Genomic DNA, 15933 nt, shown 5'->3' on the forward strand with positions numbered 1-15933 from the left:
AATAACCAAAAGGTGTCCAAAAGAAAAAACACAAATACACCACAAAGGAAAAGGAAGATAAGAGGGGATAGGTGGGAGGGAAACACCGACTGCAACAGTGAAGACACTCGAAGATCTACATTTATGGTAGGTGTACACAACTGTACTATGTTCTTCGTGTTTCACTGTTGCAGTCATAACTGTAGGGTGGAATCCCAAAGCTGTGAAGACCCTGCAAGACAGCAGAGGCAAAACCTGCCCTAGACTTAGAATACAAAGGGAGATTGTAGTGCTTGGAGAAGGTATGCACAGAACTCCAAGTGGCAGCTTCCAAAATGTCCTTGGTAGGAACTCCTCTGAGAAAAGCTGCTGAAGTGGCAGCTGCTCTAGTAGAATGAGTTCTAACAGTACCTGGAATTTGTTTCCCAAAATGAGAGTAACAAAACCTTATTCCATGAGCAATCCATTTGGAAATAGTTTGTTTAGAAATAGCTTTGCCTAGAGAACTGGAGGCATAAGAGATAAGCAACTGATCAGATTTTCTGTAATCCTTAGTTCTATCCAGGTAAAACCTTAGTTGTCTGTGTACGTCCAATGAATACAAAATCCTTTCCCCTTTATTTTGAGGATTTGGAAAGAAAGTAGGAAGGTGAATAGTCTGATTTAAAGCCACTTTAGAAATCACCTTAGGCATAAATGTAGGATTGGTCCTTAAGGCAACTCTGTCTTGGTGGAAAATAAGGTATGATTCCACAGCCATGAGAGCTTGCAACTCTGACACCCTTCTGGCAGAAGTCAAAGCTAATAAAATAGCTGTCTTCCAGGATAAGAACTTGATATCCGAAGCAGCAGCAGGCTCAAAGGGAGGTAACGTTAGCTTTTCCAAAACATAATTAAGATCCCAAGCAGGAACAGGAGTTCTGGGAGGTCTTAAATTCTTAGCCCCTCTCAAGAATTGTCTCACCAACTGGTGAGAGAAGATGGGGGGATCCGTGTTGTAATGAGCCGAGATAGCAGAAGCATGGATTTTAATGGAAGAAAAAGAGAGGCCTTTAAACAAAAGGTCTGAGAGGTAAAGTAAAATGGAAGAAGTGTCAGGCAAAAGAGGATCAGAACCTCGATCCCGCATCCAAATACAAAATCTTTTCCATTTAGAAGCATAGGATTTTCTAGTGCTAGGGCGCCTAGCTTCTAAGAGAACATCCAAAACTTGTTTGGGAAAAGCAGAAGGACTCAAAGGCCCCTGAAAAGCCAAGATGCCAAGCAAAGAGTCTTGATTTGAGAGTGAAACATCTGACCCTGATGCTGGGACAGAAGAGAAGGAAACAGAGGCAGAATCCATGGAGGTGCCAGGAATAGGTGTCTTAAAGTTGGATACCGGAACTGCAGAGGCCAATTTGGGGCTATCAAAATGAAAATCTTGGGTTTGTCCTGTTTTATTTTCAGTAACACCCGAGGCAGAAGAGGCAGAGGAGGGAAGGCATATCCCGAAAGATTCCTCCAGCTGAAGGACAGGGCATCCACTTTCCAAGTTGCTTTGTGGAAGGACCTGGTGCAAAAGAGAGGCAGCTGATGGTTGAGATGAGATGCAAACAGATCTACCTGAGGGATTCCCCAAACTGCTGTAATCCTGCTGAATATGTTGGGGTCCAGCATCCATTCGTGAGGATCCAAAAGATTTCTGCTTAGGCTGTCTGCTAAGAGATTCTGTTTTCCTGGAATGAATTGAGCTTGAAGATGCAGATTTAGATTTAGAGCTGTGTCCCATAGACTCATGGCTAGTCTGCAAAGAAGGTAGGAGTGAGAGCCCCCTTGCTTGTTGATGTACCACATGACTGTGGTATTGTCTGCGCGAATCAGTAGATGGCCTGGTTGCAAAAAGACTCTGGAAGGCTAGAAGAGCATTTTGGACTGCCAACATTTCCTTCAAGTTGATGTGCCAGGTAAGATGCTTCTTTGTCCAATAGCCCTGCTGGCAATCGTTTAGGTAATGAGCTCCCCAAGCATAATCAGAGGCGTCTGTGGTTATGATCTGAGCAGGATGAGGTAGACGAAAGGGATTCCCTTCGTCTGAAGCACAAGCCCTGGACCACCAAAGGAACTCCTTTTGGAGGCAGGGAATCAGAGGTATCATTGTTTCCAGGCTGTGGTAATGCTGAGACCATACACTCTTTAGGTGCCATTGAAGTTTTCTCATATGAAGCCTTGCATTTGGAATTAACAGGATGTAAGAAGCCATGTAGCCCAATGCCTGCAGGAATTTCCTTGCAGTGAGCTGAGGTAAAGTAGCCAAGGTCATGAAAATTGATGCCAGCTGTACCTGGAGTAAGGAAGGCCCTTTGTAAGCTTGTGTTTAGAAGAGCTCCCAGGAAGATCATTTGTTGAGAGGGGATCAAATGTGACTTTTTTGTGTTCACTGAGAATCCCAGAAGTAGAAGAAGACGCTGAACAAACTGCAGATGTTGAAGTAAAAGATCCTTGCTGTCTGCCTGAATAAGGCAGTCGTCCAGGTATGGGTAAATTTGAATTCCTTGGAGTCTGCAATAAGCTACTACTGGAGCCAGACACTTGGTAAAGACTCTGGGCGCAGTAGATAAGCCAAAGGGCAGTACAGAGAATTGAAAGAGTCTCGAACCTGCCTTGAATCTGAGGTATTTTCTGCGTTCCTGCCTGATGGGAATGTGTAAATAGGCTTCCTTCAAGTCCAATGTCACCATCCAAGCATCCTGGGAGAGCATGGGAAGAAGTTGTTGCAGAGTAAGCATCTTGAATTTTGGAATTTCCAGAAATGTATTTAACACTGAGAGGTCCAGAATAGGTCTCCATGAGCTTTGTTTCCTTGGGACCAGAAAAAGTCTGGAGTAAAAACCTTTTCCCATTTCTGGAAGTGGAACAGGTTCTATGGCTTTCATGGCCAATAAGGCGTCCACTTGATTTAAGGCCTCTGACCAATGATGTTTTGGCAGATCCGGCCAGCCCGAAGACCTTGGCAGAGTATGAAAGTGGAATTTGTAGCCTCTTAAAATCACGTCTAAAACCCATTTGTCCTGGGTAATAGGAGTCCAATTTTGGTAAAAAAGAGAAAGTTTTCCTCCGAGAGGGGCTTCCAGGCAAGGAGGACCTGTAGCCCAACGGAGAGAGTCACTGGGTCTGCTTCTTTTGAGATTGAGGTCTGTCTTCTCCCCTTCTAGGTGAAGAAGCAGTCCATTGTCTGGACCTGTAAGAGGCCTGAGCTTGCCCCCGACCTCTGGAGCGTCTATATTTTCCCCTTTGAGGCCTGTCAGACATGGGAAAAGACCAATTTTTGGAGGGCCAATTTCTGGAAAATCTAGGAGGCTGAACTTGTAAAAAATCTTTTACAGTCTGCATAGATTTTGCTTTTTCTTCCATCTTTTTAATAACCTCCTCAGCCTTGGATCCAAATAAAACATCATGCTGAACAGGGGCATCTAACAGCTTAGCCTTAACCTGTTCAGGTAAATTCTGCTCACGAAGCCAAGCATGTCTCCTGATAACAGTACCAGAGGCAGCAGCCCTGCAAGAAGCTTCTAAGGCATCAAACCCACAATGTAAACTGTGTTTGCTAACCTGTTCAGTTGCATGCAATACATCCTGTAATTCTTTGTCCTCTGCACATGCAGGAAAGGTAGAGAGCTTTTGCTTTAAAACAGACAAAAGAAATTGCTGATACTTGAACATGTGAAACTGGCAGTTTAAAGCTCTAATAGAAAGGGAAGCAGAAGTGTAAATCTTCTTGCCCCACCTGTCCAAGGCACGAGAATCCTTTTCAGAAGGGATAGGATTTTTAGAAGCGGCCTTCGCAGCCCTAGAACCCTGAGAAATAGTTTCAGGATCAGCAGAAGGGTTCTTAAATAAGAATTGATGGGAGTCAGGAACCCTGTAAAATCTATCAGGCTTAGAAGGAGCAGGCGGCAAGGAATCAGGATTTAGGTTAGCTTCAGAAAAAGCATCATCCACAACATCAAGTACAGGAGGAATACCCAAAGGTCTGTGTTGAGGGAGAAGGAGAAATTCCCTAAGTCTCTTCTTGGAAGCAGAGTAATCCTGACCTTCCCAATGAAAATGCTCCCTCATCTCATGCAAGGTTTCCCCAAAAGAGAAATCTTCAGGGGGAGAAGCAGAGGGAATAGATTCCTCTGCATCAGAATCCTCATAAGGAGGAAAAGAATAATCCTGGTCAGAGGAAGAGACAGAAGACACAGAAGCCTGATCAGAAGAATCATAAGGAATATCCTGTCTAGGCCTTTTTTCTGGAGGAGGGTGTGAACCCCTAATCATTGTAAGTAAATCTTCAGCCATCCGAAGTAATTGCTTCTGGGACTTGGGAGCTGTATCCGAGGAAGCTTGTGAAGAAACCCTTGGTTTAACAGGAGTCTTTGACTTTGCCTTTGTCTTTGTAGAAATAGTGATATTAGAAGGCCTGAAAACCCCCTCAGAAGCCGGTACCTGTACAGAGGTTCCGGACCCATCTAAGGGTTGGGAGGGTGGCCTAATGATTAAGGTGTTTGCCTTACAAACACAAGGTGCAGGGTTTGAGTCTCACAAGGAATAATTGGCTAGGCTTAAAATGGCTCGCAAGGGCAGTTAGCTTAGTATGAACCTATGAAGGAGCGACGTCTGAAGGTCCTGCAGCAGTTGAAATACTAGGCCTTGAAGGCTCCCCATGGGAGTCCGTGTCGGCCATCGGTTCCGAAGTGGCGGACAACAGGGGCTGCAAAACCGCCTCACTGACGACCGCCGAACCCGAAGCTGGCTCCGGCTGCAAAATATCATGTTTGGACCTCGGAGGCCTATCCTTGTCTTTGCGTTTCTTTTGAATTCAGTTTGTCGGTAAAGTATCCGACGACATCCTATAATTAAATCGTCTACCGAAATAATTCAAGGCCCAATCGTACCTACGCTTGATAGTGCGAGAATTAAACCTGGCACAGAACCAACAGCAAGAAACGTCGTGGTCAGGGCCTAAGCAAGGTAGACAGTAAGAATGGAAATCTTTATGAGGTATTTGTTTCCCACACGATATACAATTATTAACTTTTTCTGACATCGGAGGAGCAAGAAAAAAGTTTCCCCAACGGGGTACTTAGCTTGAGAAGAGAAGTAGAAAACTTCGGACCGAAGACAATCAAAACAGGTTGTCTGAAAACGCCAACCAACGACTTGCGAGCTGCTTTCCACCGCACGGCAAGAAAGACTGGAGAAGATGGCGTCGGCTATCAGGCTTTGTACCCCTGCGTTCTGACGTCAGGGTGCTTGCTGGTACAGCCGACGCCGGACCCAGACTTTGGGATTCTGGCCGACCTCGGGCTGCCTGCCAGCAGGATCACCCTACAGTTATGACTGCAACAGTGAAACACGAAGAACATCTGCTGTTATCATAATCATCATCCACCCCCTTTTCCCAGTTTTCTACATGGGGAAGGTGCATCACTTCAACTGCTGCTGTCTCTCTCGATTCAATGCCACTCTCCTACTTTCTTTGACAGTCACGTCTGACTGACTCAGGTCATCTCTCACACAATCCATCTATTTGCTGGACACCCTCATTTTCTCTTGCCTTCTTGGTTATTCCAAATCATCTTTACTAGATTGTCTTCAGTTTTCCTGAACACGTGCCTGAACCACGTCAAACTTCTCTGCAAATGGAGCTACTTAGGCTTGTGCTGTGATTTTCTTTCATCTGTCCCACAATGTGCATCCTATCATCAGTTTTAAGCACTTCATCTCCATCACATCTAGCTTCCTCAACTGCTCTGCTTTTACTGCCCAGGTTTCTATAGCACACAACAGTACTGGGTGTACCCTCTGTTTTGTACACCTTACTTTTCAGCTTCTATGGTATTTTTATCTCGTACACTAAACCTGACACTTAGTGCCAGTTGGCTGTAGTTCCTCGTATTTTAGTTTTGACCTCCTCATTCAGAAATCCCTTCCACTCAACCACCCCTCCCAGGTACCTGAAGCTTCATTTGATTTCTCCCATTTTCTGCCATTACAACTTTCTTATCTGTACTCAGTTTCATCCCATGTGCTTTCCGTTTTGCATTCCATTCTCCTATCACTTCTTGAAGTTCTTGTTCAGATTTTGCAAGTAAAGCCACACTGTCCACATACAGCAACTCTGTGACCTGTTCCCACCCACTTACTTGCTAATGTAGTCCATCACCAGTAAGAACAGCAATAGGCTCACAGAACCCTGAAGCATATCCACTCCAACTGGAAACCTCTCTGTAAATCGGAACACTGTTCATACCTGTGTCATTTCGTCCTTGTACGTGGCCTATACTAATTCTATTAATGTTTCTGGGAATATGAACCACTGCAAGACTTCTCAAATCAGTTGTCTTGGGAACTTGTCATATGCTTTCTCAAAGTCTAGGAATACCTAGTTGGATTCTTTCCTCATCTCTAGCTCATTCTCAACTAACTGTCTCACTGCAAACATTAGGTCAGTTGTGTTGCAGCCTGATCTGTATCTGAACTACTCATCCCCCATCCTAATTACAACTACTCTGCATATTCATTTATCAATCACACTCTCTAGAGCTCCATTATGAAGGGTGTTTGATGACTATCTTCTTTATCTTTCTGTTTTGGCCTTACAAACTGATAAAGTTTCTTTGTGACACCTACAGAGTCACTTTTCAGAAGTTGGTAGAGTGCCTCTGATGTCTTGCTCTTTATACTGCAACTGCTCTCAGCCTTTTTGTTAGCCAACTAGTTTTCCTTCTTAGCCTGGTCTGCCTTTTCTATCTCCAAATTTTTCCTGTACTACTCCTTTCTTTTGATGACTTCCTGGGGTTCACCATTCTAACACCTGTCTTCCTTACTTGCCTCATGTCCATACCAGGCTCGGTCGCATATATGTTCTATAATCTTCAGACATGCTGTTTTGAGGCAATGTCATTTGTCTTCAACCCAACCTATTTTCACTTCTTACTGAGGTGCTAAATACTCCAGTTATTTTTTTGAACTTTTGTACTTTCTCTCTACTCAACTTCCAGGTCTTTAGCTTAGTCTCTGTTGGTAACAGAGCCTTCTTTGACCACTGCTTGCAGATGATTGTGCAACCAGTGGTTTATACTGCTCGCCAACTTTGCAATCACCGATTCTACCGCAATCCCCTTTCCTTACTAGGAGGAAGTCTACTTGAGTTGCATGTTGGCCACTCTTGTATGTGATCTTCTGACTGTCTCTCTCTTTCTACACTATGTGTTGGTCACCATCAAGCCATTTTCCAGACAGAAGTCTAGAATGGACCATCCTTCTTTATTCTTGTTGCCCCATCCATGTGAACGAAGGCAGTCCTCATATTTTTTTCTGTCAGTCCGGATATGTGCTTTCAGGTCCCCCATTATCAACACCAATTCATGTTGTCCTGCTTTACCTAGCAGGTCTGCAATTGTTACCTGAAGGCACTCTTTTCCTCGCTGACACAAGCCTGCTGTTGGGCACAGACTGAGATTATGAATACTGTACTATTCTTACACTAAAATCAGATTGTCGTGAATCTGTCACTAATTCTGATGACATCCCTCACTGGGTCTATATTAAATAATCAAAATGTACTTGGCTCGAACACCTATTCATCGTCATGAAAACAGCGGAATTCACTTCCGCAAACAACAAAAATCTTTCCTAGGTTAAGGGAGTCATTGGCGAACACCACAACTTTGCCCTTTTCCCCACCACAGTGCGATCTCGGAGTTGGTATATATAGTTGGGGGGGCACAGCCCCCCCCCCCACATTGGTGGTGTGGTAGGCAAAGCCGCCCACTTTGGTGGGTTTGATTTAATGCAATATGTGTTGTGTTGTTATGGTGGACAAATGATTACTTACGCTTGTAAAAGTTTTGATGTTCGCAGAAGCATGTTTCGCTGTTCCGGTGTCAGGTGTTCAAGGTAAGTACATTTTGATTATTTAATACAGACCCCCCCCCCCACACTGTCTTCTGAAGCCCTTCCCTCATCACAATTCCCGCAACATTTCTAATTTGTCCTCCTCCCTTAAGTATTAGACTTAGGATCCCAAGTCAACCGTCTTTGCTGCACTGCCCTTCCATCTAGTCTCCTATATACAGAGGATGTTTAGTCACCTTATTACCATCATGTCATCCACTCCAGAGTTCTGTCCTGTCAGTGGCCCAATACACAGTAACTGGAACAGTGGTGTTTACTACACAGACACAAGGTACAGGGTTTGATTCCCACCTTTGACAGGGACATTGGCTAGGCTTAAAATGGGCCAGGATGACAGCTAGGCTAGTAATTAACTATGAACCATATCCTTATTTTCATGCCTGGCAGGCTGATTTTTTTTTTTTTTTTTTTTTTTTTTTACATCCAGCTTTCATTCAACACAGCTATTCCAGGTAACCCAAGCTGGGTAAACAGACACTGGCTGCCCAGCAGCTTACTGACCCAGGGCTCCTTGGCTTTATGGTGGGCACACAGTGGCCAACAAAGGCACACAGACCCCTCCCACTGTTAGCTTGAGTCCCTGGCACAGGTCAGAGTAGGCCAGGGTCCTTAACCCCCTTCTCACCTGCAAACACATTACATTAGTCAACATGTCCAAATCATATAAATCTAACTTTTACACATTACAGTGTCTAGCCCTAATGTGGTACACAGTCTGTGAACCCTGTTCTCCTATATACAGGATACTGTGCACCCACAGGTGATGTTGAAATTGGCTGGTCTACACAACTCTTACCCTTAATAGGTAATTTTAAGAGTCTGTGCTGCTGTCTACAACTCCATTCCTGGGTGAAAACATTCGGCATGTTTTTGGATGGTGGGAGGAACCCCACAAAGACACAGGGAGAAAGTACAGTTTTGTACCTACCATAAATGTAGATGTGCGATAGGTATGCATCTGCAGTCCTAACATATGGGTTGTCCTGCCTCAGGCAGCCCTTCGGTCGGCCGGATTCCAAAGTCTGGGTCTGGCCTCGGCTGATGTCGCACTTCACCCGACGTCATAGCTTCTGGGGTATAAAGGGATCAGCCGACGCCATTTTCCTCAGTGTTTCTTGCCCCAGATGCCAGGTGCCCTCTAGGAAGGCTAAATTTGGATAAATGCAGATAATTCCAAACAGTAGAGAGCAAAATATTTATATATATAGATATATACATACAAACAAATACACCATAATAGATTCCCCCAGCTAGCTAAAAGAGGGGTAAGTACCCTAGGAATACCACAGAGGGGAAGGAGGGTGGGTAATCCTGACTGCAGATGCATACCTATCGGACATCTACATTTATGGTAGGTACAAAACTGTACTATGTCCTTCAAGGATGCATCTGCAGTCCTAACATATGGGTAGAATACCATAGCCAAACTGGGGGAGGAGGCACTAAGATAATGATGGTGTAGTTAAGATCCCTTGCAAAACAGCAGTTGCAAAACCTGCTCGGGATCTGGAGTATAAAGGAAGATTATAATGCTTGGCAAATGTATGCACGGAGCTCCAAGTAGCAGCTTCTAAAATGTCTTTGGTAGCCACTCCTCGTAGGAAAGCTGTAGTGGTGGCTGTAGCTCTTGTGGAGTGAGGCCTGATATTTTCAGGAGTTGTCTTTCCATGAAAAGAGTAGCAGAATCTAATGCAAATTTCCTATCCATTTTGAGATTGTCTGTTTTGAAATTGCTTTTACTTGCACTCCTGTTGCATATGCTACCAGAAGCTGGTCAGTTTTTCTGCTGGCCTTAGTTCTGTCCAGATAGTAGCGTAGTTGTCTGTGCACATCCAAGGTGTGTAGTAGTCTTTCCCCCCTGTTCTGTGGGTTGGGGAAGAATGTGGGTAAATGTATAGCTTGGTTCAAGGATACCCTGGAGACCACCTTTGGCATAAAAGTAGGATTGGTTCTCAGAGACACTCTATCCTGATGGAAGATAAGGAAAGGCTGTACTGCCATTAATGCCTGTAACTCAGATACCCTTCTTGCTGAAGTGATTGCTAGCAGGAATGCAGTTTTCCAAGATAAGAACTGTAAGTCTGCTGTTGCTGCTGGTTCAAAAGGGAGAAGTGTTAATTTTTCCAGCACAAAGTTGAGATCCCATGCAGGCAGAGGTGGTTTCCTTGGAGGCTTTACGTTTTTGATTCCTCTCAAGAACTGCCTGAGTAGAGGATGAGAGAAGACAGGAGGATCCATGTTGTACTCTGCTGAAATTGCTGATGCATGAATCTTAATGGAGGAGTAGGACAGGCCATTGTGGAACAGTTCTGCTAAGTATTCCAGAATGTGTGCTATGTTTGCCAATGAGACATTTTCTCCCTTTGCTGCACTCCAAATGAGGAATCTTTTCCATTTGGCTGGATATGTTTTCCTTGTGGAGGGTCTGCAAGCCTCCAGGATAATGTCCTTAACCCTCTGAGATAAATCTGGTTGATTTTGTTTTATGCAATATTCCAAGCAGTTAGCTGCAGTGTTTTCAAGTTTGGATGCAGGTTCTTGTAGTTGTTCTGCGTTAGAAGTAAGGGACATAGAGGTAGAGGCCATGAGTGTGCCCGAGACATGCTTCTCAGTAGCGGGTACCAATGTTGTCTTGGCCAGTCTGGAGCTATCAGAATTACCTTTGGCTGTTCCTCTCTGATCTTCAGTAGGACTTTGTACATCAAAGGAAGAGGTGGAAATGCATATGCTGTCAGGTTCTTCCAGCTGAAAGAAAGAGAGTCCACCCTCCAGGCAAGTGGGTGGTATACTCTTGAGCAGAATTTCTTCAATTGGTGGTTGTGTGGGGAGGCGAACAGGTCTATCTCTGGCATTCCCCATTTCTTTGTTATGGTTTTGAAGATATCTGGATGCAGCATCCATTCGTGAGCATCCGTGGTAGTTCTGCTTAAGGTGTCTGCTAGTGAATTTTTTTTTCCTGGTATAAATCTGGCCTGCAGTTGAACGTTGAGATTCAGGGCCAAATTCCACAGGTCCATTGCCATCCGGCATAGAGGGTATGAGTGTGTGCCTCCCTGTTTGTTGATGTACCACATGACTGTGGTATTGTCTGTCCTTATCAGCAGGTGTCCTTGTTGGAGGAATGGTCTGAATGCCTTGATTGCACGTTTCACTGCCAGCATCTCCTTTAGATTTATGTGTAGATTCAGCTGGTCTTGGGACCATAGGCCTTGTATACACTTGTCTTCCATGTGTGCCCCCCAGCCTAGGTCTGAGGCATCCGTAGTGATGGTCTTGTTTGGATGTGGTTTGTGGAAAGGCAATCCTCTGTTTATCTGGCAGGCCTGGGTCCACCACAGGAATTCTTTTTTCAGGCATGGAATAATTGGTATCTGGGCTTCTAGACTGTGCTTGTGTTGAGACCATACATTCCTTAGGTACCATTGTAACTTTTCTCATATGCAGCCTGGCATGCGGGATCAATATTATGCAGGATGCCATGTAGCCCAGGGCTTGCAGGACTTTCCTTGCAGTAAGCTGGGTTTGTGTTGTTAATGCCATGAAATAGACTGGTAGTTGCTTTTGTTTTTCCTCTGTGAGAAAAGCCATCTGAGTTGTTGTATCCAGTTTTGCACCCAAAAATGTTATCCTTTGGGATGGCACTAGCCTTGACTTTTGAATGTTGACTGTGTATCCCAAGGCTTGCAACAGTTGTATGACATTGGCCAAATCCTTTATTAATTTTGTCTTGTTGTCCGCTTGTATTAGGCAGTCGTCCAGGTATGGGTAAATTTGAATTCCCTGAAGCCTGCAATGAGCAATTACTGATGCCAGGCATTTCGTGAATACTCTGGGCACAGTAGATAAGCCAAAGGGCAATGCTGAGAATTGATAATGCTCTGATCCTGCAAGAAATCTGAGGTGTCTTCTGCAATCTGGTCGATAGGGACGTGCAGGTATGCCTCCTTGAGATCTAGAGTCACCAGCCAAGACTCCTTGCCCAACATGGGAAGAAGTTGCTGGAGGGTCAGCATTTTGAATTTTGGAACAATGAGGTATGTGTTCAGTGCGGACAAGTCGAGAATAGGTCTCCATTGATTTTCTTTTCTTGGTACAAGGAATAGTCTGGAGTAAAATCCTTGGCCTTGTTCCATAGATGGTACCTTTTCTATTGCTCTCATCCTTAGTAAGCTGATGATTTGTTTTAGAGCCTCTGTTTTTTGGCTTGGTGGAAGGTTTGGCATTCCTCTCTTTTTTGGTAGAGTGTGGAAGTGAAACCTGTAGCCCTTGTCTATTGTTTGTAAAGTCCATTTGTCTCCTGTAATGCAATGCCAGTTTTCTGAAAATAAAGCTAGCTTCCAGTTGTTCCCTGGTAGGCGGAATCAGAGCCAAGTCATTGTGTCTGTCCTGTGGAAGTGGTTGTAGTCGCAGCTGTGGCAGCACTTCTCTGGTTGGCAGGTTACCATTGACGACCCCTGTAGGCACCTCTTGGTTGACTTCTGCCTCTTGGGCGTCTATTTCTGCCTCTCTGTGCTCTGGAGGTGTCTGGAAAGGACCAATTCTTTGAGGGCCAATTTCTGCTAAACCTCGGAGGTTGGACCTGCAAAAAATCCTTGACTGTTTGGACAGATTTTGCTTTTTCTTCCACTTTCTTTAGAACCTCCTGTGCAGGCGAGCCAAACAAACTGTTTCTCCATAGGAGCATCTAGGAGTTTTGACTTAACATGGTCTGGTTAGGATTGCTCTTTTAACCAGGCATGCCTTCGAATCACTGCTCCAGTCATAGCTGATCTAAAAGAAGCCTTCAGTGCATCATAGCCACATTTTAAAAAATGATTACTGACCTGCTGAGAGTTATGACCAAATCCTGAAGGGACTTACGGTCTATAGGTTCAGGAGAGGACAGTTTTTTATTTAGCTGGTCTAACAAAAATTCCTGGTACTGTATCATGTGAAATTGACAGTTTAAGGCCCTGGCAGAAAGAGTAGCAGATGTATAAACCTTTTTACCCCATCTCTCTAATGCTCTAGATTCCTTTTCAGAGGGAAGAGGGTTTTTGGCAGAGGCAGCTGAAACACCTTTAGGGCCCTGAGAAATGGTTTCTGGGTCTGCAACATGAGCCTTATACAAGTGGTAGTGAGAGTCCGGGACCCTGTAATATTGGTCAGGCTTGGCAGGGGCCGGAGGAAGAGAATCAGGGGCAGTACTGGCATCAGTATATGCATCATCAACAACTGATAGTACAGGAGGTATGGCTAAAGGCCTATGCTGTGGTAAGTGTAAAAAAGTCCTTAGCCTTTTCCTTGAATCTGAAAAATCCTGGCCCTGCCATTGGAAGTGTTCCCTCATTGAGTGTAGGGTTTCCCCAAAAGAAAATTCTTCAGGAGGAGAAGCAGAAGGAATGGAGTCTTCTGCATCAGAATCCTCATAAGGTGAATATGGGCCTTCCTGATGGTCAGATAAATCAGAGCCATCCGAGGAATAGTCTGAAGAGAGAGGTTCAGGGGGTTCAGTCCTAGGCCTCTTGTCTGGAGGGGGTTGAGAGGCCCTGTCTGGGTGAGGTTGGGATCCCCTGATCAAAGAAATAAGGTCCTCAGCAAGGCTGAGTATCTGGGAACTAGAAGTAGGCCTGTGAGAGGGAGCTTTTGTAGGTAAGGTCTTGGAAATTTTGGCTGCTTTAGCCCTGGAAAAGGCCTTGATAGACATAGAAGCAGGGGGTCTAGCAGCCTCACGTGCAGGAGTAGAGATGTCTAAAGGAATAGTGTCTGAGAAATCCTGGGTGCCTGCTTCTGCAGCAGTAATTTCTGTAGCCGATTCAGCCATGGCCTGTGTGGCCTCGTTATCGGAGGCATGCTTTCGGCCGAAGGGAGAACCGAGGACTCTGTTTCAGCCGAAACAGAGACACTCGCGGTAGGCCTAACTGTGGTTTCAGCCGAAACAGCGGGCCGCGAGTGTCGGTCCTTTTCCTTGCGCTTTTTAGCTAATTGTGTAGTCGGAGTCTCCGACGGCATTTTATATGCAAAAGCGAGACCAAAAAGACTCTTCTGCAAACTCCGACCGACGTCTAAGTGTCCGTCGGTTGAAGGAAGCAGAGGCTAAACAAGCTGATACGTCGTGGTCTGGGCCTAAGCAAGGAAGGCAGTAAGAGTGGAAATCCTTATGAGGTATTTGTTTCCCACAAGTTAAACAATTATTTACTTTTTCTGACATCGGCTGAGGCAAGAAAGAGTCCCCAACGGGGTACTTAGCTTTTTTAGAAGTCTTCGGTAGTAGAAATCTCTGGATCTGACCGACCGGCACTTGCGAACAGCTTCTGCTTCGGGCACCGCGCGGCAAGAAAGACTGAGGAAAATGGCGTCGGCTGATGCCTTTATACCCCAGCAGCCATGACGTCGGGTGAAGTGCGACATCAGCCGAGGCCAGACCCAGACTTTGGAATCCGGCCGACCGAAGGGCTGCCTGAGGCAGGACAACCCATATGTTAGGACTGCAGATGCATCCTTGAAGGACATCATACAATATATCCATGCAGACATTGGTAGAAAGTCAGGAATTAACCTTCTACCTTGTGCATGAGAGGTTAAGACCTTAAGTATTATGCCAACTGTATTTTTTCAGTTACATATTGTAACTGCTGTTTTGTGTCACTTGTCATTTGTGATGGTTTTCTGGACAATGGATAATAGCTATGGCATGCTGCAGCTGAACTGCTGCAGAAATTATTAATTTTATTGTACATACTGTAACTGATGTATTATTTCACTATTTATTTCTACTGCTACCCAATTCTCTGTGCTGTACATATTAACTGTTTTTTTGCCATTGGTCAAGGTCATGGCTGAAAAGGGTTCAATGACCAGTCTACTCACCCAGTTATCAAACTGCGATATGTAAATAAAAATAAATATAGAGAGACGTGTGTGTGTGTGTGTGTGTGTGTGTGTGTGTGTGTGTGTGTGTGTGTGTGTGTGTGTGTCCAAACACAAGGATAAAAACGCCACAGAGACAAACCACAAACCATTCAGTATATATCCAAATCATAGGGTAAGAAAGTCATGCAGACAAATCATTCAGTAAAAACTGTAAGAAGGATCCAACCAAGATAGAGTCCTCACTGGGTAATACCTAAAACCTCTTGCAGTGGAAGCCCATGGAATAAGCTACAAATTATTTATTTATTTAACATTTGTTAACCAGCAGTCAGGCTTGGAATGAAGCCAATTTTTAGTGGAGGCCCAGGGAGAAAGGCTCCATACGCACGTCTTTGTAATGTGGAAGGAAATAGGAGCACCCGGAGGAAACCCACATGAACACAGGTAGGACATGCAGACTCCACACAGAAGGCACCCCAGCCGAGAATCGAACTAGAGAACCTCTTGCTGTGAGGTGACAATGCTACCGCTGCAACACTGCACCGTCTTTAAATTACCTCTTAAGGACATACTAGTGGTTCAGCTACAATGCTTCTGAATGCCCATGACCTTTTACTTTTCAAGACTTTAAGAGTTATATTTAGGTCAAATAAAGCCAAACCTCTCTATACTTTAGGACTACACTGTATACAGTTGCTTCTTCTGTTAACTGTCAAGATGTAGAACCTTGTATCACTTATTATACGTAGTACTGACTGCTGGAAGTATGTTAGTACCTCTGACTCAACATTATTTAATGCGTCTTCAAACGAGGTAACTTACACAGTTAACAAACCCATATGTCGCCCAGTGGATAGCCAACTGGCTCACAGACAGGATCCAAGAAGTTAGAATTGGGGCAGTCACAAGTCGAGTCCCTCAAGGATCAGTCCTTGGACCACTCCTTTTTAGCATGTACTTCTCAGAGATCAAGGCCAATGTCAGTGGTCTCTGGCAGACTAAATTTGCAGATGATTGCAAATTAGGAGCCGTCACTGAATCTCACACTGACACAAACGTTCTCCAGCAGGGGCTGACGCAAACAAAACTAATGTCAGAGCCATGGACTAAAACTAAATGCCAATAAATGCATAAAAGTATACTTTGGGAAGTCATCCATTC

The 15933-nt window shown here is 44.7% G+C and overlaps 1 protein-coding gene across 1 annotated transcript in view; it reads right to left on the reverse strand.

The window, feature by feature from the left end:
* Nucleotides 1-15933, reverse strand: part of YJU2B (YJU2 splicing factor homolog B) — a 986874-nt gene that overhangs the window by 292985 nt on the left and 677956 nt on the right. The window lies entirely within an intron of this gene.

Source organism: Protopterus annectens, chromosome 15.part0 (genome assembly GCF_019279795.1).
Source record: "Protopterus annectens isolate FY-2018-M chromosome 15.part0, PAN1.0, whole genome shotgun sequence".
Taxonomy (NCBI): domain Eukaryota; kingdom Metazoa; phylum Chordata; order Ceratodontiformes; family Protopteridae; genus Protopterus; species Protopterus annectens.